This window comes from Rattus norvegicus, chromosome 1 (genome assembly GCF_036323735.1).
Source record: "Rattus norvegicus strain BN/NHsdMcwi chromosome 1, GRCr8, whole genome shotgun sequence".
Classification (NCBI taxonomy): Eukaryota; Metazoa; Chordata; class Mammalia; order Rodentia; family Muridae; genus Rattus; species Rattus norvegicus.
Genome location: NC_086019.1, coordinates 119,991,962 through 120,018,708, shown reverse-complemented (window position 1 = coordinate 120,018,708; position 26,747 = coordinate 119,991,962). Strand labels below are relative to the sequence as shown.

Below are 26,747 nucleotides of genomic sequence, written 5' to 3'. Positions count from 1 at the left end.
ATGGATTGTGAGGGCAAATTTCTAGAGGACGGAAGGAGTGCTGAGAGAGCCCAAGTGTTCGATAAATTAAGAACTAACAACAATGCATCACAGTCTCCATGATTTGCAAGGAATCCAATAAAGTTGGGGAATGTGCTATTTGCTTTACTTTCAGGGACAGAGTCCCCGTCTCATACCGTACAAGGACGGCTTGCAGAGGAACTGAGTATGGAACATCAGATGAAGTTGGAAGAAGCCTAACATGGCCTGCCCTGAAGTCCTCAGTTGAAGCTCTCTTGCCTGAGGATACCTGAAGTGAAAGGTAAGAAACACTTGAATTTCCAAAGGAACTCAAAGTGCTCAGGTGTTGATGGAGCTCACGGGAGTTCCCAACCTTGAATCATGAACCTTTGGGACCTGGTTCAGGCTCACTGCCTGTGGCTACTCCTGTGATTGGAGAATAGGCCCATTGGTTCGTGGTAAAGGATGTGAATGTCTTGAATTCTGTTCGCTCACCAAACCTGATCTATTTTGAGTATACTAAGTGTCATGGCAGGGGGTACACCAGCGTGCTTGGATCGATGATGATTTCCAATAAAACATTCCTTGGAAAGCTGAACAAAATGAGTGAAAACTCAATACCGCCACTGTCATCGTGACTGAGGTCCAGCACCTGGGATCACAAATGTCACTGAGGGACTCACATGGCCTCAACTCATCTTGCGAGACTTGGATCCAATGAGAGAGCCTTCAGAATGTTCTTTGCTTGCCTAAATCACCAGAAATCATGGCCTAAATCAAGGCTTCACCTTTTGCTCTAATGATAACATGCTTTCTGGTTGAGGAGATCATTGTCAGTATCTTGGAAGTTAGCCCTACCAACTCCATCAGCAGTAATATATAGTAGATTGTGAGGAAAATATAAGTTTAGCGGGGGCAGCATAGTTCAACAATGTACACCGGAATGTCAGGAAATGTGTTTCTGTCCGTGTCTGAAGCCTTCGCATGAATGATGATCCTTCTGTTTCATAAAACAGAGATACATAACGGGAAGGTTACAGGCGACATGTGGAATGAGGCAGTAGCAATTCTCAGGAACTATGGGAATGTGGACTATTCCTGTGTGAATACAAAGCTCTGTTTTCTTGAAAGACTGATTGTGGCCATGGCAATTAGGTTGGAAAGAGAGCCTTGGAATTTAAAAGGTTGGCATGTAGGTTCTTGTCAGTGGATTCTAGAAGCGCATGCTTTCAAATGTCCCAGGATTCATACCACCTTCATGGATGTATGGAGAACAACCATTTTAATCCTAGTTTCTATGTTTATTGTTGGGACATTTTTTGTCAGTCTATCCAGGTAGTTTGCCAGCAGTTCCTCTGGATTGACTGTACCAAAATGGTCTGGACATACATCTCCTCCTCTTCTAGGATCTAAGAATGTGAGCATGCAAGTTTGTTTCTTACACACACTCCTTCTAGGAATTTTATATTTTGGTATGGCCGTAGAAGATAGGCATCGAGTGTCTGCGGGTTTATCTCTCCTTATGGTCTTGATGTGGCCATGCTGAAGGTTAACTTGGCATTTTGGCTATGTGTTTTGGAACTGATGGTAATCCTATTATCTTAGACATTGTTCTTTTCTCCAAGCAAATATCAACAAGAAATTGTGTTTCCATTTGATTATGAAAGTGAGCTGTATGCTTAGGATCATGCTGTTGATAATAACATATATCTCAGTGACTACAGGTTATGCTTGTGTTTGGTGACCTGAGAGGGTTAAAACAGACACTTTCTCTGTGGTGATCAATGTCAGATACCACAGCCATAGCACTCACAGGAGTTTAGTACCAGTCAAAACCTGAATAGGAGATATATGAGCATGGACAGAGACAGAGAGAAAGAAAAATTGTTGAAGAGGCTAAGCATGTGTGAGACAGAGTAAGACAGTGAGAGATAGAAAGAGAGAAAGGGGGGGGGGAGAGAGGGGGGGTGAAGTTGAAAAGAGGACACTGTGATATTAAAGCAGATATCTTGATTGACAGATATAAGGAAACCAAATAGAGAGAATGTGAGTGAGAAACTGAGAAGCTAGGAGAGTCACTGCAAGTCAATTTCAGAGAGAAAGTGAAGAAGCGAGAGAGAAAGAGTACATAAGAAGTCCATTCATCTAATGTGGATGAGAATCTTATATGATATTTGAATCGGTTCTCATCGAAGGCAGAGTAGGACTAAGGTGTAGTATGTTATGGTTATGGAGGGTGCTCCGATTGTGGCCAAAGCTATTAAGATTCTGATGGTTTCCATGGGAAGAGTAATTCCTGATTTTCTCTGTCATATCCGGCTGAACTGAGATTTACTTATTTTTGTAGACAACTTCCATTAAGCCATGTTAGTGCTCTCATTCTGTTGTGTACCTCGTGCCAATTTCTTTGGATGGTTCTCATGTGATGTACATACTACTGTAGTTTACGGGATCAGATATTGGCTTCGTCCCAACTTAAGAACTTTGTTGCATGGTATCCTCCAGGAATTCGGTGATAGAATTGGGAAAATTATGTCCCCAAACAGTTCCTTGGGGGAAAAGTATCTCTGATATGGATTGTGAGGGCAAATTTCTAGAGGACAGAAGGAGTGCTGAGAGAGCCCAAGTGTTCGATAAATTAAGAACTAACAACAATGCATCACAGTCTCCATGATTTGCAAGGAATCCAATAAAGTTGGGGAATGTGCTATTTGCTTTACTTTCAGGGACAGAGTCCCCGTCTCATACCGTACAAGGACGGCTTGCAGAGGAACTGAGTATGGAACATCAGATGAAGTTGGAAGAAGCCTAACATGGCCTGCCCTGAAGTCCTCAGTTGAAGCTCTCTTGCCTGAGGATACCTGAAGTGAAAGGTAAGAAACACTTGAATTTCCAAAGGAACTCAAAGTGCTCAGGTGTTGATGGAGCTCACGGGAGTTCCCAACCTTGAATCATGAACCTTTGGGACCTGGTTCAGGCTCACTGCCTGTGGCTACTCCTGTGATTGGAGAATAGGCCCATTGGTTCGTGGTAAAGGATGTGAATGTCTTGAATTCTGTTCGCTCACCAAACCTGATCTATTTTGAGTATACTAAGTGTCATGGCAGGGGGTACACCAGCGTGCTTGGATCGATGATGATTTCCAATAAAACATTCCTTGGAAAGCTGAACAAAATGAGTGAAAACTCAATACCGCCACTGTCATCGTGACTGAGGTCCAGCACCTGGGATCACAAATGTCACTGAGGGACTCACATGGCCTCAACTCATCTTGCGAGACTTGGATCCAATGAGAGAGCCTTCAGAATGTTCTTTGCTTGCCTAAATCACCAGAAATCATGGCCTAAATCAAGGCTTCACCTTTTGCTCTAATGATAACATGCTTTCCGGTTGAGGAGATCATTGTCAGTATCTTGGAAGTTAGCCCTACCAACTCCATCAGCAGTAATATATAGTAGATTGTGAGGAAAATATAAGTTTAGCGGGGGCAGCATAGTTCAACAATGTACACCGGAATGTCAGGAAATGTGTTTCTGTCCGTGTCTGAAGCCTTCGCATGAATGATGATCCTTCTGTTTCATAAAACAGAGATACATAACGGGAAGGTTACAGGCGACATGTGGAATGAGGCAGTAGCAATTCTCAGGAACTATGGGAATGTGGACTATTCCTGTGTGAATACAAAGCTCTGTTTTCTTGAAAGACTGATTGTGGCCATGGCAATTAGGTTGGAAAGAGAGCCTTGGAATTTAAAAGGTTGGCATGTAGGTTCTTGTCAGTGGATTCTAGAAGCGCATGCTTTCAAATGTCCCAGGATTCATACCACCTTCATGGATGTATGGAGAACAACCATTTTAATCCTAGTTTCTATGTTTATTGTTGGGACATTTTTTGTCAGTCTATCCAGGTAGTTTGCCAGCAGTTCCTCTGGATTGACTGTACCAAAATGGTCTGGACATACATCTCCTCCTCTTCTAGGATCTAAGAATGTGAGCATGCAAGTTTGTTTCTTACACACACTCCTTCTAGGAATTTTATATTTTGGTATGGCCGTAGAAGATAGGCATCGAGTGTCTGCGGGTTTATCTCTCCTTATGGTCTTGATGTGGCCATGCTGAAGGTTAACTTGGCATTTTGGCTATGTGTTTTGGAACTGATGGTAATCCTATTATCTTAGACATTGTTCTTTTCTCCAAGCAAATATCAACAAGAAATTGTGTTTCCATTTGATTATGAAAGTGAGCTGTATGCTTAGGATCATGCTGTTGATAATAACATATATCTCAGTGACTACAGGTTATGCTTGTGTTTGGTGACCTGAGAGGGTTAAAACAGACACTTTCTCTGTGGTGATCAATGTCAGATACCACAGCCATAGCACTCACAGGAGTTTAGTACCAGTCAAAACCTGAATAGGAGATATATGAGCATGGACAGAGACAGAGAGAAAGAAAAATTGTTGAAGAGGCTAAGCATGTGTGAGACAGAGTAAGACAGTGAGAGATAGAAAGAGAGAAAGGGGGGGGGGAGAGAGGGGGGGTGAAGTTGAAAAGAGGACACTGTGATATTAAAGCAGATATCTTGATTGACAGATATAAGGAAACCAAATAGAGAGAATGTGAGTGAGAAACTGAGAAGCTAGGAGAGTCACTGCAAGTCAATTTCAGAGAGAAAGTGAAGAAGCGAGAGAGAAAGAGTACATAAGAAGTCCATTCATCTAATGTGGATGAGAATCTTATATGATATTTGAATCGGTTCTCATCGAAGGCAGAGTAGGACTAAGGTGTAGTATGTTATGGTTATGGAGGGTGCTCCGATTGTGGCCAAAGCTATTAAGATTCTGATGGTTTCCATGGGAAGAGTAATTCCTGATTTTCTCTGTCATATCCGGCTGAACTGAGATTTACTTATTTTTGTAGACAACTTCCATTAAGCCATGTTAGTGCTCTCATTCTGTTGTGTACCTCGTGCCAATTTCTTTGGATGGTTCTCATGTGATGTACATACTACTGTAGTTTTCGGGATCAGATATTGGCTTCGTCCCAACTTAAGAACTTTGTTGCATGGTATCCTCCAGGAATTCGGTGATAGAATTGGGAAAATTATGTCCCCAAACAGTTCCTTGGGGGAAAAGTATCTCTGATATGGATTGTGAGGGCAAATTTCTAGAGGACAGAAGGAGTGCTGAGAGAGCCCAAGTGTTCGATAAATTAAGAACTAACAACAATGCTTCACAGTCTCCATGATTTGCAAGGAATCCAATAAAGTGGGGGAATGTGCTATTTGCTTTACTTTCAGGGACAGAGTCCCTGTCTCATTCCGGACAAGGACGGCTTGCTGAGGAACTGAGTATGGAACATCAGATGAAGTTGGAAGAAGCCTAACATCGCCTACCCTGAAGTCCACAGTTGAAGCTCTCTTGCCTGAGGATACCTGAAGTGAAAGGTAAGAAACACTTGAATTTCCAAAGGAACTCAAAGTGCGCAGGTGTTGATGGAGCTCATGGGAGTTCCCAACCTTGAATCATGAACCTTTGGGACCTGGTACAGGCTCACTGCCTGTGGCTACTCCTGTGATTGGAGAATAGGCCCATTGGTTCGTGGTAAAGGATGTGAATGTCTTGAATTCTGTTCGCTCACCAAACCTGATCTATTTTGAGTATACTAAGTGTCATGGCAGGGGGTACACCAGCGTGCTTGGATCGATGATGATTTCCAATAAAACATTCCTTGGAAAGCTGAACAAAATGAGTGAAAACTCAATACCGCCACTATCATCGTGACTGAGGTCCAGCACCTGGGATCACAAATGTCACTGAAGGACTCACATGGCCTCCATTCACCTTGCGAGACTTGGATCCAGTGAGAGAGCCTTCAGAATGTTCTTTGCTTGCCTAAATCACCAGAAATCATGGCCTAAATCAAGGCTTCACCTTTTGCTCTAATGATAACATGCTTTCTGGTTGAGGAGATCATTGTCAGTATCTTGGAAGTTAGCCCTACCAACTCCATCAGCAATAATGTATAGTAGATTGTGAGGAAAATATAAGTTTAGCGGGGGCAGCATAGTTCAACAATGTACACCGGAATGTCAGGAAATGTGTTTCTGTCCGTGTCTGAAGCCTTCGCATGAATGATGATCCTTCTGTTTCATAAAACAGAGATACATAACGGGAAGGTTACAGGCGTCATGTGGAATGAGGCAGTAGCAATTCTCAGGAACTATGGGAATGTGGACTCTTCCTGTGTGAAAACAAAGCTCTGTTTTCTTGAAAGACTGATTGTGGCCATGGCAATTAGGTTGGAAAGAGAGCCTTGGAATTTAAAAAGTTGGCATGTAGCCTTCTTGTCAGTGGATTCTAGAAGCGCATGCTTTCAAATGTCCCAGGATTCATACCACCTTCATGGATGTATGGAGAACACCCTTTTTAATCCTAGTTTCTATGTTTATTGTTGGGACATTTTTTGTCAGTCTATCCAGGTAGTTTGCCAGCAGTTCTTCTGGATTGACTGTACCAAAATGGTCTGGACATACATCTCCTCCTCTTCTAGGATCTAAGAATGTGAGCATGCAAGTTTGTTTCTTACACACACTCCTTCTAGGAATTTTATATTTTGGTATGTCCGTAGAAGATAGGCATCAAGTGTCTGCGGGATTATCTTTCCTTATGGTCTTGATGTTGCCTTGCTGAAGGTTAACTTGGCATTTTGGCTATGTGTTTTGGGGCTGATGTTAGTCCTGTTATCTTAGACATTGTTCTTTTCTCCAAGCAAATATCAACAAGAAATTGTGTTTCCATTTGATTATGAAAGTGAGCTGTATGCTTAGGATCATGCTGTTGATAATAACATATATCTCAGGGACTACAGGTTATGCTTGTGATAGGTGTCCTGAGAGGGTTTGAACAGACACTTTCTCTGTGGTGATCAATGTCTGATACCACAGCAATAGCACTCACAGGAATTTAGTAACAGTCAAAACCTGAATAGGAGATATATGAGCATGGACAGAGACAGAGAGAAAGAACAATTGTTGAAGAGGCTAAGCATGTGTGAGACAGAGGAAGACAGTGTGAGGCAGAAAGAGAGAGGGGGGGGAGAGACGGGGGTTGAAGTGGAAAAGAGGACACTGTGATATTAAAGCAGATATCTTGATTGACAGAAATAAGGAAACCAAATAGAGAGAATGTGAGTGAGAAACTGAGAAGCTAGGAGAGTCACTGCAAGTCAATTTCAGAGAGAAAGTGAAGAAGCGAGATAGAGAAAGAGTACATAAGAAGTCCATTCATCTAATGTGGATGAGAATCTTATATGATATTTGAATCGGTTCTCATCGAAGGCAGAGTAGGACTAATAGGTGTAGTATGTTATGGTTATGGAGGTTGCTCCGATTGTGTCCAAAGCTATTAAGATTCTGATGGTTTCCATGGGAAGAGGAAGGCTTGATTTTCTCTGTCATATCCGGCTGAACTGAGATTTACTTATTTTTGTAGACAACTTCCATTAAGCTATGTTAGTGGTCTCATTCTGTTGTGTACCTCGTGCCAATTTCTTTGGATGGTTCTCACGTGATGTACATACTACTGTAGTTTTCGGGATCAGATATTGGCTTCGTCCCATCTTAAGAAATTTGTTGCATGGTAACCTCCAGGAATTCGGTGATAGAATTGGGAAAATTATGTCCCCAAACAGTTCCTTGGGGGAAAAGTATCTCTGATATGGATTGTGAGGGCAAATTTCTAGAGGACGAAAGGAGTGCTGAGAGAGCCCAAGTGTTCGATAAATTAAGAACTAACAACAATGCATCACAGTCTCCATGATTTGCAAGGAATCCAATAAAGTGGGGGAATGTGCTATTTGCTTTACTTTCAGGGACAGAGTCCCTGTCTCATACCGGACAAGGACGGCTTGCAGAGGAACTGAGTATGGAACATCAGATGAAGTTGGAAGAAGCCTAACATCGCCTGCCCTGAAGTCCTCAGTTGAAGCTCTCTTGCCTGAGGATACCTGAAGTGAAAGGTAAGATACACTTGAATTTCCAAAGGAACTCAAAGTGCTCAGGTGTTGAAGGAGCTCATGGGAGTTCCCAACCTTGAATCATGAACCTTTGGGACCTGGTACAGGCTCACTGCCTGTGGCTACTCCTGTGATTGGAGAATAGGCCCATTGGTTCGTGGTAAAGGATGTGAATGTCTTGAATTCTCTTCGCTCACCAAACCTGATCTATTTTGAGTATACTAAGTGTCATGGCAGGGGGTACACCAGCGTGCTTGGATCGATGATGATTTCCAATAAAACATTCCTTGGAAAGCTGAACAAAATGAGTGAAAACTCAATACCGCCACTATCATCGTGACTGAGGTCCAGCACCTGGGATCACAAATGTCACTGAGGAACTCACATGGCCTCCATTCATCTTGCGAGACTTGGATCCAGTGAGAGAGCCTTCAGAATGTTCTTTGCTTGCCTAAATCACCAGAAATCATGGCCTAAATCAAGGCTTCACCTTTTGCTCTAATGATAACATGCTTTCTGGTTGAGGAGATCATTGTCTGTATCTTGGAAGTTAGCCCTACCAACTCCATCAGCAATAATGTATAGTAGATTGTGAGGAAAATATAAGTTTAGCGGGAGTAGCATAGTTCAACAATGTACACCGGAATGTCAGAAAATGTGTTTCTGTCCGTGTCTGAAGCCTTCGCATGAATGATGATCCTTCTGTTTCATAAAACAGAGATACATAACTGGAAGGTTACAGGCGACACGTGGAATGAGGCAGTAGCAATTCTCAGGAACTATGGGAATGTGGACTCTTCCTGTGTGAAAACAAAGCTCTGTTTTCTTGTAAGACTGATTGTGGCCATGGCAATTAGGTTGGAAAGAGAGACTTGGAATTTAAAAGGTTGGCATGTAGCCTTTTTGTCGGTGGATTCTAGAAGTGCATGCTTTCAAATGTCCCAGGATTCATACCACCTTCATGGATGTATGGAGAACACCCATTTTAATCCTAGTTTCTATGTTTATTGTTGGGACATTTTTTGTCAGTCTATCCAGGTAGTTTGCCAGCTGTTCTTCTGGAATGACTGTACCAAAATGGTCTGGACATACATCTCCTCCTCTTCTAGGATCTAAGAATGTGAGCATGCAAGTTTGTTTCTTACACACACTCCTTCTAGGAATTTTATATTTTGGTATGGCCGTAGAAGATAGGCATCGAGTGTCTGCGGGATTATCTCTCCTTATGATATTGATGTGGCCATGCTGAAGGTTAACTTGGCATTTTGGCTATGTGTTTTTGGACTGATGGTAGTCCTGTTATCTTATACATTGTTCTTTTCTCCAAGCAAATATCAACAAGAAATTGTGTTTCCATTTGATTAAGAAAGTGAGCTGTATGCTTAGGATCATGCTGTTGATAATAACATATATCTCAGTGACTACAGGTTATGCTTGTGTTTGGTGACCTGAGAGGGTTTCAACAGACACTTTCTCTGTGGTGATCAGTGTCAGATACCACAGCAATAGCACTCACAGGAATTTAGTACCAGTCAAAACCTGAATAGGAGATGTATGAGCATGGAAAGAGACAGAGAGAAAGAACAATTGTTGAAGAGGCTAAGCATGTGTGAGACAGAGGAAGACAGTGAGAGACAGAAAGAGAGAGAGGGGGGAGAGAGGGGGGTTGAAGTGGAAAAGAGGACACTGTGATATTAAAGCAGATATCTTGATTGACAGAAAAAAGGAAACCAAATAGAGAGAATGTGAGTGAGAAACTGAGAAGCTAGGAGAGTCACTGCAAGTCAATTTCAGAGAGAAAGTGAAGAAGCGAGATAGAGAAAGAGTACATAAGAAGTCCATTCATCTAATGTGGATGAGAATCTTATATGATATTTGAATCGGTTCTCATCGAAGGCAGAGTAGGACTAATAGGTGTAGTATGTTATGATTATGGAGTGTGCTCCGATTGTGGCCAAAGCTATTAAGATTCTGATGGTTTCCATGGGATGAGTAAGGCCTGATTTTCTCTGTCATATCCGGCTGAACTGAGAATTACTTATTTTTGTAGACAACTTCCATTAAGCCATGTTAGTGGTCTCATTCTGTTGTGTACCTCGTGCCAATTTCTTTGGATGTTTCTCAAGTGATGTACATACTAATAAGTTTTCGGGATCAGATATTGGCTTCGTCCCATCTTAAGAACTTTGTTGCATGGTAACCTCCAGGAATTCGGTGATAGAATTGGGAAAATTATGTCCCCAAACAGTTCCTTGGAGGAAAAATATCTCTGATATGGATTGTGAGGGCAAATTTCTAGAGGACGGAAGGAGTGCTGAGAGAGCCCAAGTGTTCGATAAATTAAGAACTAACAACAATGCATCACAGTCTCCATGATTTGCAAGGAATCCAATAAAGTTGGGGAATGTGCTATTTGCTTTACTTTCAGGGACAGAGTCCCCGTCTCATACCGTACAAGGACGGCTTGCAGAGGAACTGAGTATGGAACATCAGATGAAGTTGGAAGAAGCCTAACATGGCCTGCCCTGAAGTCCTCAGTTTAAGCTCTCTTGCCTGAGGATACCTGAAGTGAAAGGTAAGAAACACTTGACTTTCCAAAGGAACTCAAAGTGCTCAGGTGTTGATGGACCTCGCAGGATTTCCCAACCTTGAATCATGATCCTTTGGGACCTCGTTCAGGCTCACTGCCTGTGGCTACTCCTGTGATTGGAGAATAGGCTAATTGGTTCGTGGTAAAGGATGTGAATGTCTTGAATTCTGTTCGCTCACCAAACCTGATCTATTTTGAGTATACTAAGTGTCATGGCAGGGGGTACACCAGCATGCTTGGATAAATGATGATTTCCAATATAACATTCCTTGGAAAGCTGAACAAAATGAGTGAAAAGTCAATATCGCCACTATCATCGTGACTGAGGTCCAGCACCTGGGATCACAAATGTCACTGAGGGACTCACATGGCCTCCATTCATCTTGCGAGACTTGGATCCAGGGGGAGAGCCTTCAGAATGTTCTTTGCTTGCCTAAATCACCAGAAATCATGGCCTAAATCAAGGCTTCACCTTTTGCTCTAATGATAACATGCTTTCTGGTTGAGGAGATCATTGTCAGTATCTTGGAAGTTAGCCCTACCAACTCCATCAGCAATAATGTATAGTAGGTTGTGAGGCAAATGTAAGTTTAGCGGGGGCAGCATAGTTCAACAATGTACACTGGAATGTCAGGAAATGTATTTCTGTCCGTGTCTGAAGCCTTCGCATGAATGATGACCCTTCTGTTTCATAAAACAGAGATACATAACGGGAAGGTTACAGGCGACATGTGGAATGAGGCAGTAGCAATTCTCAGGAACTATGGGAATGTGGACTCTTCCTGTGTGAAAACATAGCTCTGTTATCTTGAAAGACTGATTGTGGCCATGGCAATTAGGTTGGAAAGAGAGCTTTGGAATTTAAAAGATTGGCATGTAGCCTGCTTGTCGGTTGATTCTAGAAGTGCATGCTTTCAAATGTCCCAGGATTCATACCATCTTCATGGATGTATGGAGAACACCCATTTTGATCCTAGTTTCTATGTTTATTGTTGGGACAATTTTTGTCAGTCTATCCGGGTAGTTTGCCACTAGTTCTTATGGATTGACTGTACCAAAATGGTCTGGACATACATCTCCTCCTCTTCTAGGATCTAAGAATGTGAGCATGCAAGTTTGTTTCTTACACACACTCCTTCTAGGAATTTTATATTTTGGTATGGCCGTAGAAGATAGGCATGGAGTGTCTGCGGGATTTTCTTTCCTTATGGTCTTGATGTGGCCTTGCTGAAGGTTAACTTGGCATTCTGGCTATGTGTTTTGGGGCTGATGGTAGTCCTGTTATCTTAGACATTGTTCTTTTCTCCAAGCAAATATCAACAAGAAATTGTGTTTCCATTTGATTATGAAAGTGAGCTGTATGCTTAGGATCATGCTGTTGATAATAACATATATCTCAGGGACTACAGGTTATGCTTGTGTTTGGTGACCCTAGAGGGTTTGAACAGACACTTTCTCTGTGGTGATCAATGTCATATACCAGAGCAATAGCACTCACAGGAATTTAGTACCAGTCAAAACCTGAATAGGAGATATATGAGCATGGACAGAGACAGAGAGAAAGAACAATTGTTGAAGAGGATAAGCATGTGTGAGACAGAGGAAGACAGTGAGAAACAGAAAGAGAGAGGGGGGGAGGGGGGATGAAGTGGAAATGAGGACACTGTGATATTAAAGCAGATATCTTGATTGACAGAAATAAGGGAACCAAATAGAGAGAATGTGAGTGAGAAACTGAGAAGCTAGGAGAGTCACTGCAAGTCAATTTCAGAGAGAAAGTGAAGAAGCGAGAGAGAGAAAGAGTACATAAGAAGTCCATTCATCTAATGTGGATGAGAATCTTATATGATATTTGAATCGGTTCTCATCGAAGGCAAAGTAGGAATAATAGGTGTAGTATGTTATGATTATGGAGGGTGCTCCGATTGTGGCCAAAGCTATTAAGATTCTGGTGGTTTCCATGGGTAGAGTAAGGCCTGATTTTCTCTGTCATATCCGGCTGAACTGAGATTTACTTATTTTTGTAGACAACTTCCATTAAGCCATGCTGTTGGTCTCATTCTTTTGTGTACCTCGTGCCAATTTCTTTGGATGGTTCTCAAGTGATGTATATACTACTGTAGTTTTCGTTATCAGATATTGACTTCGTCCCATCTTAAGAACTTTGTTGCATGGTAACCTCCAGGAATTCGGTGATAGAATTGGGAAAATTATGTCCCCAAACAGTTCCTTGGAGGAAAAATATCTCTGATATGGATTGTGAGGGCAAATTTCTAGAGGACGGGAGGAGTGCTGAGAGAGCCCAAGTGTTCGATAAATTAAGAACTAACAACAATGCATCACAGTCTCCATGATTTGCAAGGAATCCAATAAAGTAGGGGAATGTGCTATTTGCTTTACTTTCAGGGACAGAGTCCCTGTCTCATACCGGATAAGCACGGCTTGGAGAGGAACTGAGTATGGAACATCAGATGAAGTTGGAAGAAGCCTAACATCGCCTGCCCTGAAGTCCTCAGTTGAAGCTCTCTTGCCTGATAATACATGAAGTGAAAGGTAAGAAACACTTGACTTTCCAAAGGAACTCAAAGTGCTCAGGTGTTGATGGAGCTCGCAGGAGTTCCCAACCTTGAATCATGATCCTTTGGGACCTGGTTCAGGCTCACTGCCTGTGGCTACTCCTGTGATTGGAGATTACGCCCATTGGTTCGTGGTAAAGGATGTGAATGTCTTGAATACTGTTCGCTCACCAAACCTGATCTATTTTGAGTATACTAAGTGTCATGGCAGGGGGTACACCAGCGTGCTTGGATCGATGATGATTTCCAATAAAACATTCCTTGGAAAGCTGAACAAAATGAGTGAAAACTCAATACCGCCACTGTCATCGTGACTGAGGTCCAGCACCTGGGATCACAAATGTCACTGAGGGACTCACATGGCCTCCATTCACCTTGCGAGACTTGGATCCAGTGAGAAAGCCTTCAGAATGTTCTTTGCTTGCATAAATCACCAGAAATCATGGCCTAAATCAAGGCTTCACCTTTTGCTCTAATGATAACATGCTTTCCGGTTGAGGAGATCATTGTCAGTATCTTGGAAGTTAGCCCTACCAACTCCATCAGCAATAATGTATAGTAGGTTGTGAGGCAAATGTAAGTTTAGCGGGGGCAGCATAGTTCAACAATGTACACTGGAATGTCAGGAAATGTGTTTCTGTCCGTGTCTGAAGCCTTCACATGAATGATAACCCTTCTGTTTCATAAAACAGAGATACATAACGGGAAGGTTACAGGCGACATGTGGAATGAGGCAGTAGCAATTCTCAGGAACTATGGGAATGTGGACTCTTCCTGTGTGAAAACAAAGCTCTGTTTTCTTGAAAGACTGATTGTGGCCATGGCAATTAGGTTGGAAAGAGAGCCTTGGAATTTAAAAGGTTGGCATGTAGCCTTCTTGTCGGTTTATTCTAGAAGTGCATGCTTTCAAATGTCCCAGGATTCATACCACCTTCATGGATGTATGGAGAACACCAATTTTAATCCTAGTTTCTATGTTTATTGTTGGAACAATTTTTGTCAGTCTATCCGGGTAGTTTGCCAGCAGTTCTTATGGATTGACTGTACCAAAATGGTCTGGACATATATCTCCTCCTCTTCTAGGATCTAAGAATGTGAGCATGCAAGTTTGTTTCTTACACAAACTCCTTTTAGGAATTTTATATTTTGGTATGGCCGTAGAAGATAGGCATGGAGTGTCTGCGGGATTATCATTTCTTATGGTCTTGATGTGGCCTTGCTGAAGGTTAACTTGGCATTCTGGCTATGTATTTTGGGGCTGATGGTAGTCCTGTTATCTTAGACATTGTTCTTTTCTCCAAGCAAATATCAACAAGAAATTGTGTTTCCATTTGAATATGAAAGTGAGCTGTATGCTTAGGATCATGCTGTTGATAATAACATATATCTCAGTGACTACAGGTTATGCTTGTGTTTGGTGACCCTAGAGGGTTTGAACAGACACTTTCTCTGTGGTGATCAATGTCAGATACCAGAGCAATAGCACTCACAGGAATTTAGTACCAGTCAAAACCTGAATAGGAGATATATGAGCATGGACAGAGACAGAGAGAAAGAACAATTGTTGAAGAGGCTAAGCATGTGTGAGACAGAGGAAGACAGTGAGAAACAGAAAGAGAGAGGGGGGGAGGGGGGTGAAATGGAAAAGAGGACACTGTGATATTAAAGCAGATATCTTGATTGACAGAAATAAGGAAACCAAATAGAGAGAATGTGAGTGAAAAACTGAGAAGCTAGGAGAGTCACTGCAAGTCAATTTCAGAGAGAAAGTGAAGAAGCGAGAGAGAGAAAGAGTACATAAGAAGTCCATTCATCTAATGTGAATGAGAATCTTATATGATATTTGAATCGGTTCTCATCGAAGGCAGAGTAGGAATAATAGGTGTAGTATGTTATGATTATGGAGGGTGCTCCGATTGTGGCCAAATCTATTAAGAATCTGGTGGTTTCCATGGGAAGAGTAAGGCCTGATTTTCTCTGTCATATCCGGCTGAACTGAGATTTACTTATTTTTGTAGACAACTTCCATTAAGCCATGCTGTTGGTCTCATTCTTTTGTGTACCTCGTGCCAATTTCTTTGGATGGTTCTCAAGTGATGTATATACTACTGTAGTTTTCGTTATCAGATATTGACTTCGTCCCATCTTAAGAACTTTGTTGCATGGTAACCTCCAGGAATTCGGTGATAGAATTGGGAAAATTATGTCCCCAAACAGTTCCTTGGAGGAAAAATATCTCTGATATGGATTGTGAGGGCAAATTTCTAGAGGATGGAAGGAGTGCTGAGAGAGCCCAAGTGTTCGATAAATTAAGAACTAACAACAATGCATCACAGTCTCCATGATTTGCAAGGAATCCAATAAAGTAGGGGAATGTGCTATTGGCTTTACTTTCAGGGACAGAGTCCCTGTCTCATACCGGACAAGCACGGCTTGGAGAGGAACTGAGTATGGAACATCAGATGAAGTTGGAAGAAGCCTAACATCGCCTGCCCTGATGTCATCAGTTGAAGCTCTCTTGCCTGAGAATACGTGAAGTGAAAGGTAAGAAACACTTGACTTTCCAAAGGAACTCAAAGTGCTCAGGTGTTGATGGAGCTCGCAGGAGTTCCCAACCTTGAATCATGATCCTTTGGGACCTGGTTCAGGCTCACTGCCTGTGGCTACGCCTGTGATTGGAGATTAGGCCCATTGGTTCGTGGTAAAGGATGTGAATGTCTTGAATTCTGTTCGCTCACCAAACCTGATCTATTTTGAGTATACTAAGTGTCATGGCAGGGGGTACACCAGCGTGCTTGGATCGATGATGATTTCCAATAAAACATTCCTTGGAAAGCTGAACAAAATGAGTGAAAACTCAATACCGCCACTGTCATCGTGACTGAGGTCCAGCACCTGGGATCACAAATGTCACTGAGGGACTCACATGGCCTCCATTCACCTTGCGAGACTTGGATCCAGTGAGAGAGCCTTCAGAATGTTCTTTGCTTGCATAAATCACCAGAAATCATGGCCTAAATCAAGGCTTCACCTTTTGCTCTAATGATAACATGCTTTCTGGTTGAGGAGATCATTGTCAGGATCTTGGAAGTTAGCCCTACCAACTCCATCAGCAATAATGTATAGTAGGTTGTGAGGCAAATTTAAGTTTAGCGGGGGCAGCATAGTTCAACAATGTACACTGGAATGTCAGGAAATGTGTTTCTGTCCGTGTCTGAAGCCTTCACATGAATGATAACCCTTCTGTTTCATAAAACAGAGATACATAACGGGAAGGTTACAGGCGACATGTGGAATGAGACAGTAGCAATTCTCAGGAACTATGGGAATGTGGACTCTTCCTGTGTGAAAACAAAGCTCTGTTTTCTTGAAAGTCTGATTGTGGCCATGGCAATTAGGTTGGAAAGAGAGCCTTGGAATTTAAAAGGTTGGCATGTAGCCTTCTTGTCGGTTTATTCTAGAAGTGCATGCTTTCAAATGTCCCAGGATTCATACCACCTTCATGGATGTATGGAGAACACCCATTTTAATCCTAGTTTCTATGTTTATTGTTGGGACAATTTTTGTCAGTCTATCCGGGTAGTTTGCCACTAGTTCTTATGGATTGACTGTACCAAAATGGTCTGGACATACATCTCCTCCTCTTCTAGGATCTAAGAATGTGAGCATGCAAGTTTGTTTCTTACACACACTCCTTCTAGGAATTTTATATTTTGGTATGGCCGTAGAAGATAGGCATGGAGTGTCTGCGGGATTATCTTTACTTATGGTCTTGATGTGGCCTTGCTGAAGGTTAACTTGGCATTCTGGCTAAGTGTTTTGGGGCTGATGGTAGTCCTGTTATCTTAGACATTGTTCTTTTCTCCAAGCAAATATCAACAAGAAATTGTGTTTCCATTTGATTATGAAAGTGAGCTGTATGCTTAGGATCATGCTGTTGATAATAACATATATCTCAGTGACTAAAGGTTATGCTTGTGTTTGGTGACCCTAGAGGGTTTGAACAGACACTTTCTCTGTGGTGATCAATGTCAGATACCAGAGCAATAGCACTCACAGGAATTTAGTACCAGTCAAAACCTGAATAGGAGATATATGAGCATGGACAGAGACAGAGAGAAAGAACAATTGTTGAAGAGGCTAAGCATGTGTGAGACAGAGGAAGACAGTGAGAAACAGAAAGAGAGAGGGGGGGGAGGGGGGTGAAATGGAAAAGAGGACACTGTGATATTAAAGCAGATATCTTGATTGAGAGAAATAAGGAAACCAAATAGAGAGAATGTGAGTGAGAAACTGAGAAGCTAGGAGAGTCACTGCAAGTCAATTTCAGAGAGAAAGTGAAGAAGCGAGATAGAGAAAGAGTACATAAGAAGTCCATTCATCTAATGTGGATGAGAATCTTATATGATATTTGAATCGGTTCTCATCGAAGGCAGAGTAGGAATAATAGGTGTAGTATGTTATGATTATGGAGGGTGCTCCGATTGTGGCCAAAGCTATTAAGATTCTGGTGGTTTCCATGGGAAGAGTAAGGCCTGATTTTCTCTGTCATATCCGGCTGAACTGAGATTTACTTATTTTTGTAGACAACTTCCATTAAGCCATGCTGTTGGTCTCATTCTTTTGTGTACCTCGTGCCAATTTCTTTGGATGGTGCTCAAGTGATGTATTTACTACTGTAGTTTTCGTTATCAGATATTGACTTCGTCCCATCTTAAGAACTTTGTTGCATGGTAACCTCCAGGAATTCGGTGATAGAATTGGGAAAATTATGTCCCCAAACAGTTCCTTGGAGGAAAAATATCTCTGATATGGATTGTGAGGGCAAATTTCTAGAGGAAGGAAGGAGTGCTGAGAGAGCCCAAGTGTTCGATAAATTAAGAACTAACAACAATGCATCACAGTCTCCATGATTTGCAAGGAATCCAATAAAGTTGGGGAATGTGCTATTTGCTTTACTTTCAGGGACAGAGTCCCCGTCTCATACCGTACAAGGACGGCTTGCAGAGGAACTGAGTATGGAACATCAGATGAAGTTGGAAGAAGCCTAACATGGCCTGCCCTGAAGTCCTCAGTTTAAGCTCTCTTGCCTGAGGATACCTGAAGTGAAAGGTAAGAAACACTTGACTTTCCAAAGGAACTCAAAGTGCTCAGGTGTTGATGGACCTCGCAGGATTTCCCAACCTTGAATCATGATCCTTTGGGACCTGGTTCAGGCTCACTGCCTGTGGCTACCCCTGTGATTGGAGAATAGGCTAATTGGTTCGTGGTAAAGGATGTGAATGTCTTGAATTCTGTTCGCTCACCAAACCTGATCTATTTTGAGTATACTAAGTGTCATGGCAGGGGGTACACCAGCATGCTTGGATAAATGATGATTTCCAATATAACATTCCTTGGAAAGCTGAACAAAATGAGTGAAAAGTCAATATCGCCACTATCATCGTGACTGAGGTCCAGCACCTGGGATCACAAATGTCACTGAGGGACTCACATGGCCTCCATTCATCTTGCGAGACTTGGATCCAGGGGGAGAGCCTTCAGAATGTTCTTTGCTTGCCTAAATCACCAGAAATCATGGCCTAAATCAAGGCTTCACCTTTTGCTCTAATGATAACATGCTTTCTGGTTGAGGAGATCATTGTCAGTATCTTGGAAGTTAGCCCTACCAACTCCATCAGCAATAATGTATAGTAGGTTGTGAGGCAAATGTAAGTTTAGCGGGGGCAGCATAGTTCAACAATGTACACTGGAATGTCAGGAAATGTATTTCTGTCCGTGTCTGAAGCCTTCGCATGAATGATGACCCTTCTGTTTCATAAAACAGAGATACATAACGGGAAGGTTACAGGCGACATGTGGAATGAGGCAGTAGCAATTCTCAGGAACTATGGGAATGTGGACTCTTCCTGTGTGAAAACATAGCTCTGTTATCTTGAAAGACTGATTGTGGCCATGGCAATTAGGTTGGAAAGAGAGCTTTGGAATTTAAAAGATTGGCATGTAGCCTTCTTGTCGGTTGATTCTAGAAGTGCATGCTTTCAAATGTCCCAGGATTCATACCATCTTCATGGATGTATGGAGAACACCCATTTTGATCCTAGTTTCTATGTTTATTGTTGGGACAATTTTTGTCAGTCTATCCGGGTAGTTTGCCACTAGTTCTTATGGATTGACTGTACCAAAATGGTCTGGACATACATCTCCTCCTCTTCTAGGATCTAAGAATGTGAGCATGCAAGTTTGTTTCTTACACACACTCCTTCTAGGAATTTTATATTTTGGTATGGCCGTAGAAGATAGGCATGGAGTGTCTGCGGGATTTTCTTTCCTTATGGTCTTGATGTGGCCTTGCTGAAGGTTAACTTGGCATTCTGGCTATGTGTTTTGGGGCTGATGGTAGTCCTGTTATCTTAGACATTGTTCTTTTCTCCAAGCAAATATCAACAAGAAATTGTGTTTCCATTTGATTATGAAAGTGAGCTGTATGCTTAGGATCATGCTGTTGATAATAACATATATCTCAGTGACTACAGGTTATGCTTGTGTTTGGTGACCCTAGAGGGTTTGAACAGACACTTTCTCTGTGGTGATCAATGTCAGATACCAGAGCAATAGCACTCACAGGAATTTAGTACCAGTCAAAACCTGAATAGGAGATATATGAGCATGGACAGAGACAGAGAGAAAGAACAATTGTTGAAGAGGCTAAGCATGTGTGAGACAGAGGAAGACAGTGAGAAACAGAAAGAGAGAGGGGGGGAGGGGGGTGAAATGGAAAAGAGGACACTGTGATATTAAAGCAGATATCTTGATTGACAGAAATAAGGAAACCAAATAGAGAGAATGTGAGTGAAAAACTGAGAAGCTAGGAGAGTCACTGCAAGTCAATTTCAGAGAGAAAGTGAAGAAGCGAGATACAGAAAGAGTACATAAGAAGTCCATTCATCTAATGTGAATGAGAATCTTATATGATATTTGAATCGGTTCTCATCGAAGGCAGAGTAGGAATAATAGGTGTAGTATGTTATGATTATGGAGGGTGCTCCAATTGTGGCCAAATCTATTAAGAATCTGGTGGTTTCCATGGGAAGAGTAAGGCCTGATTTTCTCTGTCATATCCGGCTGAACTGAGATTTACTTATTTTTGTAGACAACTTCCATTAAGCCATGCTGTTGGTCTCATTCTTTTGTGTACCTCGTGCCAATTTCTTTGGATGGTTCTCAAGTGATGTATATACTACTGTAGTTTTCGTTATCAGATATTGACTTCGTCCCATCTTAAGAACTTTGTTGCATGGTAACCTCCAGGAATTCGGTGATAGAATTGGGAAAATTATGTCCCCAAACAGTTCCTTGGAGGAAAAATATCTCTGATATGGATTGTGAGGGCAAATTTCTAGAGGATGGAAGGAGTGCTGAGAGAGCCCAAGTGTTCGATAAATTAAGAACTAACAACAATGCATCACAGTCTCCATGATTTGCAAGGAATCCAATAAAGTAGGGGAATGTGCTATTGGCTTTACTTTCAGGGACAGAGTCCCTGTCTCATACCGGACAAGCACGGCTTGGAGAGGAACTGAGTATGGAACATCAGATGAAGTTGGAAGAAGCCTAACATCGCCTGCCCTGATGTCATCAGTTGAAGCTCTCTTGCCTGAGAATACGTGAAGTGAAAGGTAAGAAACACTTGACTTTCCAAAGGAACTCAAAGTGCTCAGGTGTTGATGGAGCTCGCAGGAGTTCCCAACCTTGAATCATGATCCTTTGGGACCTGGTTCAGGCTCACTGCCTGTGGCTACTCCTGTGATTGGAGATTAGGCCCATTGGTTCGTGGTAAAGGATGTGAATGTCTTGAATTCTGTTCGCTCACCAAACCTGATCTATTTTGAGTATACTAAGTGTCATGGCAGGGGGTACACCAGCGTGCTTGGATCGATGATGATTTCCAATAAAACATTCCTTGGAAAGCTGAACAAAATGAGTGAAAACTCAATACCGCCACTGTCATCGTGACTGAGGTCCAGCACCTGGGATCACAAATGTCACTGAGGGACTCACATGGCCTCCATTCACCTTGCGAGACTTGGATCCAGTGAGAGAGCCTTCAGAATGTTCTTTGCTTGCATAAATCACCAGAAATCATGGCCTAAATCAAGGCTTCACCTTTTGCTCTAATGATAACATGCTTTCCGGTTGAGGAGATCATTGTCAGTATCTTGGAAGTTAGCCCTACCAACTCCATCAGCAATAATGTATAGTAGGTTGTGAGGCAAATTTAAGTTTAGCGGGGGCAGCATAGTTCAACAATGTACACTGGAATGTCAGGAAATGTGTTTCTGTCCGTGTCTGAAGCCTTCACATGAATGATAACCCTTCTGTTTCATAAAACAGAGATACATAACGGGAAGGTTACAGGCGACATGTGGAATGAGACAGTAGCAATTCTCAGGAACTATGGGAATGTGGACTCTTCCTGTGTGAAAACAAAGCTCTGTTTTCTTGAAAGTCTGATTGTGGCCATGGCAATTAGGTTGGAAAGAGAGCCTTGGAATTTAAAAGGTTGGCATGTAGCCTTCTTGTCGGTTTATTCTAGAAGTGCATGCTTTCAAATGTCCCAGGATTCATACCACCTTCATGGATGTATGGAGAACACCCATTTTAATCCTAGTTTCTATGTTTATTGTTGGGACAATTTTTGTCAGTCTATCCGGGTAGTTTGCCACTAGTTCTTATGGATTGACTGTACCAAAATGGTCTGGACATACATCTCCTCCTCTTCTAGGATCTAAGAATGTGAGCATGCAAGTTTGTTTCTTACACACACTCCTTCTAGGAATTTTATATTTTGGTATGGCCGTAGAAGATAGGCATGGAGTGTCTGCGGGATTATCTTTACTTATGGTCTTGATGTGGCCTTGCTGAAGGTTAACTTGGCATTCTGGCTAAGTGTTTTGGGGCTGATGGTAGTCCTGTTATCTTAGACATTGTTCTTTTCTCCAAGCAAATATCAACAAGAAATTGTGTTTCCATTTGATTATGAAAGTGAGCTGTATGCTTAGGATCATGCTGTTGATAATAACATATATCTCAGTGACTAAAGGTTATGCTTGTGTTTGGTGACCCTAGAGGGTTTGAACAGACACTTTCTCTGTGGTGATCAATGTCAGATACCAGAGCAATAGCACTCACAGGAATTTAGTACCAGTCAAAACCTGAATAGGAGATATATGAGCATGGACAGAGACAGAGAGAAAGAACAATTGTTGAAGAGGCTAAGCATGTGTGAGACAGAGGAAGACAGTGAGAAACAGAAAGAGAGAGGGGGGGGAGGGGGGTGAAATGGAAAAGAGGACACTGTGATATTAAAGCAGATATCTTGATTGAGAGAAATAAGGAAACCAAATAGAGAGAATGTGAGTGAGAAACTGAGAAGCTAGGAGAGTCACTGCAAGTCAATTTCAGAGAGAAAGTGAAGAAGCGAGATAGAGAAAGAGTACATAAGAAGTCCATTCATCTAATGTGGATGAGAATCTTATATGATATTTGAATCGGTTCTCATCGAAGGCAGAGTAGGAATAATAGGTGTAGTATGTTATGATTATGGAGGGTGCTCCGATTGTGGCCAAAGCTATTAAGATTCTGGTGTTTTCCATGGGAAGAGTAAGGCCTGATTTTCTCTGTCATATCCGGCTGAACTGAGATTTACTTATTTTTGTAGACAACTTCCATTAAGCCATGCTGTTGGTCTCATTCTTTTGTGTACCTCGTGCCAATTTCTTTGGATGGTGCTCAAGTGATGTATTTACTACTGTAGTTTTCGTTATCAGATATTGACTTCGTCCCATCTTAAGAACTTTGTTGCATGGTAACCTCCAGGAATTCGGTGATAGAATTGGGAAAATTATGTCCCCAAACAGTTCCTTGGAGGAAAAATATCTCTGATATGGATTGTGAGGGCAAATTTCTAGAGGACGGAAGGAGTGCTGAGAGAGCCCAAGATTTCGATAAATTAAGAACTAACAACAATGCATCACAGTCTCCATGATTTGCAAGGAATCCAATAAAGTAGGGGAATGTGCTATTTGCTTTACTTTCAGGGACAGAGTCCCTGTCTCATACCGGACAAGCACGGCTTGGAGAGGAACTGAGTATGGAACATCAGATGAAGTTGGAAGAAGCCTAACATCGCCTGCCCTGAATTCCTCAGTTGAAGCTCTCTTGCCTGAGGATACCTGAAGTGAAAGGTAAGAAACACTTGACTTTCCAAAGGAACTCAAAGTGCTCAGGTGTTGATGGAGCTCGCAGGAGTTCCCAACCTTGAATCATGATCGTTTGGGACCTGGTTCAGGCTCACTGCCTGTGGCTACTCCTGTGATTGGAGAATAGGCCCATTGGTTCGTGGTAAAGGATGTGAATGTCTTGAATTCTGTTCGCTCACCAAACCTGATCTATTTTGAGTATACTAAGTGTCATGGCAGGGGGTACACCAGCGTGCTTGGATCGATGATGATTTCCAATAAAACATTCCTTGGAAAGCTGAACAAAATGAGTGAAAACTCAATACCGCCACTGTCATCGTGACTGAGGTCCAGCACCTGGGATCACAAATGTCACTGAGGGACTCACATGGCCTCCATTCACCTTGCGAGACTTGGATCCAGTGAGAGAGCCTTCAGAATGTTCTTTGCTTGCCTAAATCACCAGAAATCATGGCCTAAATCAAGGCTTCACCTTTTGCTCTAATGATAACATGCTTTCCGGTTGAGGAGATCATTGTCAGTATCTTGGAAGTTAGCCCTACCAACTCCATCAGCAATAATGTATAGTAGGTTGTGAGGCAAATGTAAGTTTAGCGGGGGCAGCATAGTTCAACAATGTACACTGGAATGTCAGGAAATGTGTTTCTGTCCGTGTCTGAAGCCTTCGCATGAATGATAACCCTTCTGTTTCATAAAACAGAGATACATAACGGGAAGGTTACAGGTGATATGTGGAATGAGGCAGTAGCAATTCTCAGGAACTATGGGAATGTGGACTCTTCCTGTGTGAAAACAAAGCTCTGTTTTCTTGAAAGACTGATTGTGGCCATGGCAATTAGGTTGGAAAGAGAGCCTTGGAATTTAAAAGGTTGGCATGTAGCCTTCTTGTCGGAGGATTCTAGAAGTGCATGCTTTCAAATGTCCAAGGATTCATACCACCTTCATGGATGTATGGAGAACACCCATTTTAATCCTAGTTTCTATGTTTATTGTTGGGACATTTTTTGTCAGTCTATCCGGGTAGTTTGCCACTAGTTCTTATGGATTGACTGTACCAAAATGGTCTGGACATACATCTCCTCCTCTTCTAGGATCTAAGAATGTGAGCATGCAAGTTTGTTTCTTACACAAACTCCTTCTAGGAATTTTATATTTTGGTATGGCCGTAGAAGATAGGCATGGAGTGTCTGCAGGATTATCTTTCCTTATGGTCTTGATGAGGCCTTGCTGAAGGTTAACTTGGCATTCTGGCTATGTGTTTTGGGGCTGATGGTAGTCCTGATATCTTAGACATTGTTCTTTTCTCCAAGCAAATATCAACAAGAAATTGTGTTTCCATTTGATTATGAAAGTGAGCTGTATGCTTAGGATCATGCTGTTGATAATAACATATATCTCAGGGACTACAGGTTATGCTTGTGTTTGGTGACCTGAGAGGGTTTGAACAGACACTTTCTCTGTGGTGATCAATGTCAGATACCGCAGCAATAGCACTCACAGGAATTTAGTACCAGTCAAAATCTGAATAGGAGATATATGAGCATGGTCAGAGACAGAGAGAAAGAACAATTGTTGAAGAGGCTAAGCATGTGTGAGACAGAGGAAGACAGTGAGAGACAGAAAGAGAGAGGGCTGGGAGAGGGGGGGTGAAGTGGAAAAGAGGACACTGTGATATTAAAGCAGATATCTTGATTGAGAGAAATAAGGAAACCAAATAGAGAGAATGTGAGTGAGAAACTGAGAAGCTAGGAGAGTCACTGCAAGTCAATTTCAGAGAGAAAGTGAAGAAGCGAGAAAGAGAAAGAGTACATAAGAAGTCCATTCATCTAATGTGGATGAGAATCTTATATGATATTTTAATCGGTTCTCATCGAAGGCAGAGTAGGAATAATAGGTGTAGTATGTTATGATTATGGAGGGTGCTCAGATTGTTGCCAAAGCTATTAAGATTCTGGTGGTTTCCATGGGAGGAGTAAGGCCTGATTTTCTCTGTCATATCCGGCTGAACTGAGATTTACTTATTTTTGTAGACAACTTCCATTAAGCCATGTTCTTGGTCTCATTCTTTTGTGTACCTCGTGCCAATTTCTTTGGATGGTTCTCAAGTGATGTATATACTACTTTAGTTTTCGTTATCAGATATTGACTTCGTCCCATCTTAAGAACTTTGTTGCATGGTAACCTCCAGGAATTCGGTGATAGAATTGGGAAAATTATGTCCCCAAACAGTTCCTTGGAGGAAAAATATCTCTGATATGGATTGTGAGGGCAAATTTCTAGAAGACGGAAGGAGTGCTGAGAGAGCCCAAGTGTTCATTAAATTAAGAACTAACAACAATGCATCACAGTCTCCATGATTTGCAAGGAATCCAATAAAGTGGGGGAATGTGCTATTTGCTTTACTTTCAGGGACAGAGTCCCTGTCTCATACCGGACAAGCACGGCTTGGAGAGGAACTGAGTATGGAACATCAGATGAAGTTGGAAGAAGCCTAACATCGCCTGCCCTGAAGTCCTCAGTTGAAGCTCTCTTGCCTGAGGATACCTGAAGTGAAAGGTAAGAAACACTTGACTTTCCAAAGGAACTCAAAGTACTCAGGTGTTGATGGAGCTCGCAGGAGTTCCCAAACTTGAATCATGATCCTTTGGGACCTGGTTCAGGCTCACTGCCTGTGGCTACTCCTGTGATTGGAGAATAGGCCCATTGGTTCGTGGTAAAGGATGTGAATGTCTTGAATTCTGTTCGCTCACCAAACCTGATCTATTTTGAGTATACTAAGTGTCATGGCAGGGGGTACACCAGCGTGCTTGGATCGATGATGATTTCCAATAAAACATTCCTTGGAAAGCTGAACAAAATGAGTGAAAACTCAATACCGCCACTGTCATCGTGACTGAAGTCCAGCACCTGGGATCACAAATGTCACTGAGGGACTCACATGGCCTCCATTCACCTTGCGAGACTTGGATCCAGTGAGAGAGCCTTCAGAATGTTCTTTGCTTGCCTAAATCACCAGAAATCATGGCCTAAATCAAGGCTTCACCTTTTGCTCTAATGATAACATGCTTTCCGGTTGAGGAGATCATTGTCAGTATCTTGGAAGTTAGCCCTACCAACTCCATCAGCAATAATGTATAGTAGGTTGTGAGGCAAATGTAAGTTTAGCGGGGGCAGCATAGTTCAACAATGTACACTGGAATGTCAGGAAATGTGTTTCTGTCCGTGTCTGAATCCTTCGCATGAATGATAACCCTTCTGTTTCATAAAACAGAGATACATAACGGGAAGGTTACAGGCGACATGT

The 26,747-nt window shown here is 42.1% G+C and overlaps 11 non-coding genes across 11 annotated transcripts; all 11 read left to right on the top strand.

Moving 5' to 3' along the window:
• The first annotated feature begins 554 nt into the window (after positions 1-554).
• On the top strand, positions 555-647 carry LOC134485491 (small nucleolar RNA SNORD116). Its single transcript, XR_010063529.1, has one exon. It is a non-coding gene; the product is annotated as a small nucleolar RNA SNORD116 (small nucleolar RNA).
• Positions 648-3,126: 2,479 nt separating this feature from the next.
• Positions 3,127-3,219, top strand: LOC134485490 (small nucleolar RNA SNORD116). Its single transcript, XR_010063528.1, has one exon. It is a non-coding gene; the product is annotated as a small nucleolar RNA SNORD116 (small nucleolar RNA).
• Positions 3,220-5,698: 2,479 nt separating this feature from the next.
• On the top strand, positions 5,699-5,791 carry LOC134485415 (small nucleolar RNA SNORD116). Its single transcript, XR_010063454.1, has one exon. It is a non-coding gene; the product is annotated as a small nucleolar RNA SNORD116 (small nucleolar RNA).
• A 2,480-nt stretch (positions 5,792-8,271) lies between these two features.
• Positions 8,272-8,364, top strand: LOC134485414 (small nucleolar RNA SNORD116). The gene has a single exon (XR_010063453.1). It is a non-coding gene; the product is annotated as a small nucleolar RNA SNORD116 (small nucleolar RNA).
• Positions 8,365-10,843: 2,479 nt separating this feature from the next.
• LOC134485535 (small nucleolar RNA SNORD116) lies at positions 10,844-10,936 on the top strand. Its single transcript, XR_010063573.1, has one exon. It is a non-coding gene; the product is annotated as a small nucleolar RNA SNORD116 (small nucleolar RNA).
• A 2,475-nt stretch (positions 10,937-13,411) lies between these two features.
• On the top strand, positions 13,412-13,504 carry LOC134485489 (small nucleolar RNA SNORD116). Its single transcript, XR_010063527.1, has one exon. It is a non-coding gene; the product is annotated as a small nucleolar RNA SNORD116 (small nucleolar RNA).
• A 2,474-nt stretch (positions 13,505-15,978) lies between these two features.
• On the top strand, positions 15,979-16,071 carry LOC134485488 (small nucleolar RNA SNORD116). The gene has a single exon (XR_010063526.1). It is a non-coding gene; the product is annotated as a small nucleolar RNA SNORD116 (small nucleolar RNA).
• A 2,475-nt stretch (positions 16,072-18,546) lies between these two features.
• On the top strand, positions 18,547-18,639 carry LOC134485534 (small nucleolar RNA SNORD116). The gene has a single exon (XR_010063572.1). It is a non-coding gene; the product is annotated as a small nucleolar RNA SNORD116 (small nucleolar RNA).
• A 2,474-nt stretch (positions 18,640-21,113) lies between these two features.
• LOC134485487 (small nucleolar RNA SNORD116) lies at positions 21,114-21,206 on the top strand. Its single transcript, XR_010063525.1, has one exon. It is a non-coding gene; the product is annotated as a small nucleolar RNA SNORD116 (small nucleolar RNA).
• A 2,475-nt stretch (positions 21,207-23,681) lies between these two features.
• LOC134485486 (small nucleolar RNA SNORD116) lies at positions 23,682-23,774 on the top strand. Its single transcript, XR_010063524.1, has one exon. It is a non-coding gene; the product is annotated as a small nucleolar RNA SNORD116 (small nucleolar RNA).
• Positions 23,775-26,252: 2,478 nt separating this feature from the next.
• On the top strand, positions 26,253-26,345 carry LOC134485517 (small nucleolar RNA SNORD116). The gene has a single exon (XR_010063555.1). It is a non-coding gene; the product is annotated as a small nucleolar RNA SNORD116 (small nucleolar RNA).
• The last annotated feature ends 402 nt before the right edge of the window (positions 26,346-26,747 follow it).